We start from the raw sequence: 5,977 nt of genomic DNA on the forward strand, positions 1-5,977 counted from the left end.
TGGACTCCTCTTTGCCGTGCCTGCAAGCGCCAGGATAGGGCATGTGCACGCGCCTGGACTCCTCTTTGTCGTCTGCTCGCATTTGCTGTGCGGGCAAATCTTTACAGTGTAACATTTTGCCAAAAACAAAAAAAAATAGATAGTGAACGGAGGCTTTTTGTACCCCCTTGTCAGGCAGAGTTTGTGATTTTTATACTTTGATGTAGGCAGTTCTATTTGCCTGCATGCAATATGTGTGTGTGCGTGCAATGGTGTGTGTGCGTGCAATAGTGTGTGTGTGTGTGTGTGCGTGCAATAGTGTGTGTGTGCGTGCAATGGTGTGTGTGTTGGACTCGGTGTGTGTCGTGAGAGTGTGTGTGTCTCTATCAGGTATCCCAAGACCTGCTGATAAGACTCCCCCAGCCAGTTACAGGGCTTCATGACAGCCACTGTCCAATGAATCACAGGTGCTGCCTCGGGGCTGCTTGTTCCCACAGTGAGTCTGGCATTCTTAGTACTCAGACTGAGAATAATAAAATATTTCTGTCGCCTGTGCCCATTACCTTCCACAGAGCTCTCTGTGCGCCCAAACCCCAGCAGGGCTCGGTACACCTAAGCATCATTCTAAAGGGGCACAGTGCGTGAAAAACTCACTAGGTATCCGTGCACAAAATATCTCTAGGAATACTGACCGTCCCACTGACCTCTGCACTCCAAAGCATCTCTAGGGATCCGTGCACCCAAGTATCCACAGGGCTCTGCACGTCTAAAACACACAAGCATATTTATAGGGATTCTCAATCTGCAGGGCCCTCTTCTGTGCACCTAGCAGCCACGGAGACTATGCACAAAGCACACACGTTGATATCCATCTAAAAGGCTGTCCACACCAACATTTCTATTGGGCTCTGAGCGCTAAAATAACTACTATGCACTCGTCCCCCTGAACAAAAAAACTACTATAGAGCTCTGTATGCCTCAGATCTATAGGGATACTCACACTTGAAACATTCATCCATAAATCTCTGTAAACACACATAAATATAAGTCTATCTATAATGTACACCAACATATCTATAGGGCACTATACAATAAGTATCTATAGGGGTCTTGTCTTATACCCCTGGCCAGTCCGAGGGCTCTGAACCAAAATATCTCTAACAGAGAGTAGTGTAGACTCACTTACAATCCAGCACATTTCACCAGCACCAAAAACGAACCACCGATTCACAGAAGCGCCTAGTGGCCATTCAGTTGGCACTGTATGGTACACAAGTCAACTCACTGACAACCATCCAATTAGTCACTCACTCAGAACCAACCCATTTACCCACCACTTATTCGCTCCCCCACCCACTATCCACTCACACATCATCTGTCTCACTCACCCACCAATCATTCCATGATACATTCACTCACTGATCCATCAACCCACCTCCTCTCATTTACCTAGCCACACATTCACAACCTACCACCTCACCCACCATCTCACTGGCTCTCTCACACACCAACTCACTCATTCATTTTCTCGTACACACTTTTTCTGGATGGGTTTTCCTTAAAGGAGTGGAAGGGGCTTGTTCTAAATTAATCCAAAGAGAAAGTGTGAAATATATATCCAAAGACACTGACGGGCAGGAATGTCTGTTGAGCTCAATGTATGCCCACTCCACTCCACGGCACATTGCACCACTAAAGACCCTACGTTTCCAAGCAGGGTCGGGTGGGGACCGAAAAGGCCCAGGCACCAAAATAAAAGTGGCCACCAATACTGTAGTAGAAAGCTAAAAAAGTGGGTCATGGTTGCAATTTGGGGCAATTCTGACCTTGTAAAGGCGCACTGTATATGTGTTTTGCAAGGAATGGAAGACTGCGTGGATTTGCAGGCAGTGTTTGTTTCAATACCCGGGAAATTAACAGTAAAAAAACCGTCCCCAAAGATCATAAAACAGGCCTACAAACAGCCAAAACAAGCATTTGCAATGCAACAGGTCTCACATTTGTGGCAGTTTCAGCTATTGCCATTGTAAATGACAATGCCTTTTATTTATGTTTTAAAAACCATCACATAAATAAAAGGCATCATCATTTACAATGCCAATAGCTTAAATTCTCGGAAATGCGAGACCTATTGCATTGCAAATGCTTGTTGTCAAATATGTGGTAGCTCAAAACATCAATAAAGAAATATTCTTTAAAAAAATGAGTGCTTGTGTCACAGTGCATCTCGTGTGTAGGGGTAGCCACTTGAAGATCGTATGTAGCATGCACATAGTGAGGAAGCAGGCAGAGGAGGCGGCGTGTATCTGTGATTTCATGGTGAGCTTGTTGTCAATGATGATTTAGTGGTTTCTGCTGTGGTTGGAGGGAGTGGGTGTGGCTCCTCAGTCTGATGGCCACCAGGAGTCGTTCCATTTGGCGCTGCTGTTTCCAAAGATCAGTACTTCCATCTAGTTTGCATTCTGTTGCAGGCAGTTGTTCTTCATCCGGCCAGTAATATTTGTCATGCATCTGTGGAAGTTGGTTCTGGTAGTGGTGGGGTTGTTTGTGAGTGAGCGGATGAGTTGGGTGTCGTCTGCGTAGGAAATTATATTGAGACCGTGGGATCTGACGATGTTGGCCAGTGGGGTCCTAAATGCCTTGAAGAGCGTGGGGCTGAGGTATGAGCCCTGCAGAACACTGCAGGCGATCTCCTTGGGTTCAGAGGTGAAAGGTGGGAGGTGGATCCTCTGGGTTCTTCCAGTGAGGAAAGAGGTGATCCATCTGATCGCATCCCCTTGGATGCCGATGTGGTGGAGTCTTTCGATCAGTGTGTGGCGGGATATGGTGTCAAAGGCTGCCGAGAGATCGAGGACGATCAAAGCTGCTCTTTCTCCTCGGTTGAGGAGGGTTCAGATGTTGTGTGTCATGAGTTGAGTATTGGTGATCTTTTCCAGTACCTTCGCTGGCAATGGGAGCAGGGAGACAGTAGTTCAGTAGTTTTTGAGTCTGCTGGGGTCGGAGAATGTTTTTTTTTAGTGTTGGTCTGACTTCGGTGTGTTTCCAAGCATCGGGAAATGTTACAGTGGTGATAGAGGTATTTAGTAGGGTTGTGAGATCCTGGTCAATCCTTTGGCTTCTGAGGTTGAAGATGTGATGCGGGCATGGGTCCGTGGGAGCTCCTGAATGGATGGATATCATGGTGGAGGTGGTGTCCTGGGTGGAGAGGATGTTCCAGGTGGTCAGTGTGTGGTTCGTGTCAGTTACAGTGGTGACGTATCTTTCAAGGAAGTTCATAGGTGTGGGTGAGGGCTCAAAGGTTCTGTATATGGTTGTGATTTTGTCGTGGAACAAGTGGGCAAGGTTGTCTCACAGCTCCTGTGAGGGTGTAATGTTGTTTTTGCTGGTAGCTGGGTTGGTAAATTTCTTGACAATGTTGATAAGTTCCTTGGTGTTGTTGGCACTGGTTTTGATGCAAAAATACTATGAGGACTCCCTCGTGACCTATATTTCTTTACATACGATTCAGTTGAATTCAGAGGAATGGGCCATAAAGGTAATGGTACACTACACAATCAGGCTTGTAGTTTTTATTATTATTTATTCATTTTCTTAAAAGATTCAATACATTTCTTTTGATTACCAAGAATATTTTACTTTATAATTTCTTTATAATAGACAATCAATGATTATATTCATCACATTAGTAGTGCATCATATCACCTTTTCTCAAACAGTAGTCCCTAGGACACACTCAATAAATCACAAAAAGATTATTTGTTTTATCACAATCTCATATACATCCACACCAAATCACTCCCCAATCATGCCACTTTCATACACAAACAAGAAATTCAAAAGAAAAAAGAAAAACATTTTTTTGGTATAGATAGGAGATATAAGACAGACAATAATCTCCTATGACCAACAAGACAACTGCAAAGGCAGGATGGTGATGTCAGTGGTCACTGGTCGACGCGTTTCGATGGCATAAGCGCCACCTTCATCAGGACCAAGGAAATATTCAAAAACAGCAATGCCCAGGGAGTACCTAAAAAAATATATTCATAAGAAGATAAATTCAGTAATAGGCCCAATATACCCTATTAAAAAAAGAGAGATTTCTTCACATGTTAGGTGATTGCTAAATAGGACCGATATAGACAATTTGTATATTTTTCAAAAAAAAGGAGAGAGAGATAACTACTCTTAAAGGAACACCCTGAAACTCTTGTTCAACAAGCAAGAAAGTGAAGTTATTATACATGAAGAAATGACAGAATGAAAACGCAAACTTTATCCATATGGGTAAGAACCCATGAAGAGGATGAATATAAAGTCCCAACACCAAGACAACATGAAAAACCACGTGTGAGGCCAGGATCATCATCCTATGTGCAATACCTTCTACACATATTCAGTGTCAAATTCTATACTGAGACAGGACTTACTTGCTTGTCAATTAGTTCCTGTCTATGATGTAATCAAAAGTACCGTCCCTTATTTAGTTTTGACAATTTCAGAAATCTCTATGGGGGAAATACAAGGGACTGTTGTTAATATATTGGTATTATTAGAAATCAAAATCAGTAATCACGAGTGAGTATATTTTGTTACCTATTAGTTAAAAACTGTTTTGAATGCTCATCCTCATCGGTCAAACAAGGTTTGTTTGAATCCCCAAGTTTCGACACATAATTAATCTTCCTTTTTTGTGCGTCCAAGTTTTCCACGATGAATCCAAAGTCAGTATTGTGTTTTAATCCTCGTAGTACTGAAATTAATAATGAGAGGGATATCGAAAAACTACTTATTATTCTATAAATACAGGCTCCTATGATGTTATATTTTTGTTTTCTGACAAATTCCTATTTTAGAAGACACAAAGCGTGTATTGAGCGATGTCTTCAAAGTATTGTTTTTTTGTTTTTTTCCACTATATATTCATTGCCTCTCTAATATAAAAACACATTGTTTATTAAAAGCACCCAAGGGATATTCACTGTGGGAAGGAAAGTCCTTTATATATATATGTGTATATCTAAAAACACATTACGACCTCCCAAGCAAATAATAGCCATAGCATACCAAAATTATAATTGTATGGTTAGCCCAGGAGCTAACCCTGTGTGGTCTTACGAGAGGTATATTTATAGGCTACCGCACACTCATTCTATCGGCACTCTAAGAGTAAATACAATACTAACTTTTGGTCAGAAAAACGGAAAATCAACTAAAAAGAAAACTTGGAGGGAAACTGTAGGGCAGCAGTCATATTTGCTGAGTCAAAACATACAATACTACAGCACCAGAAAGGAAAAAGGGGAGAAAGAAGTGTCACCATGAGCTACGCAGATACTAATACGAACAGCAGGACCCCACAAGGAAGTTCCAGGAGTGAAACAATTCTATTCGAAGTATATGCGCAAAGGCTTACCTATTTGTTTGTATCAGGCGTTTCAACCTCTAGGACCATCCGGGAGAGCCAACTGGTACGGAACGGCAATACGCCATTGCCTCATCAACCCCGACTTAATATACCGATACCTTCCAATCAGATTTGAGCATATTGGATGCAGGCGTGGCACACCCAGATGAATGAAGTTAGAAAGGGGACAACTCACCCAAACTAGTATGCACCATCTTGGAACAGGTTCCACATAGATGTACATATATACTGTAGATGGGTTAACGATCGTATAGCGGGGAGCTAATTGTATATATCATTTTTACAACGAGATTACTATCAAAAATAATAAGAGAGTCGCTGCAATTCATGCCACTCAAGGATCATATCATTCATGGACGGTAAAAGGTAATTATTTTTAGAATATGTAATCGAACCATTTTAATTGTTGAGGTGTGCATACCAGCACAGAATGCATCAGCAAGCACAAAAAGGAAAAGACCATCAACAATACTAGGCACGTTGTGTATGATATTTTTACAATGACATTACTATAAACAATAAAGAAGAAGTTGCTGCAATTCATACGACTCTGGGATTATATCCCTCATA

The 5,977-nt window shown here is 42.0% G+C and overlaps 1 long non-coding RNA gene across 1 annotated transcript; it reads right to left on the reverse strand.

Moving 5' to 3' along the window:
• Positions 1–3,575: 3,575 nt before the first annotated feature.
• On the reverse strand, positions 3,576–5,502 carry LOC146839395 (uncharacterized). Its single transcript, XR_014980681.1, has 4 exons — positions 5,396–5,502; positions 4,576–4,732; positions 4,410–4,487; positions 3,576–4,009 (listed from the first exon to the last, which is right to left on the reverse strand). It is a non-coding gene; the product is annotated as an uncharacterized LOC146839395 (long non-coding RNA).
• Between the last annotated feature and the right edge of the window lie 475 nt (positions 5,503–5,977).

The sequence above is a fragment of the Triturus cristatus genome, chromosome 4_1, assembly GCF_964204655.1.
Source record: "Triturus cristatus chromosome 4_1, aTriCri1.1, whole genome shotgun sequence".
NCBI classification, from domain to species: domain Eukaryota; kingdom Metazoa; phylum Chordata; class Amphibia; order Caudata; family Salamandridae; genus Triturus; species Triturus cristatus.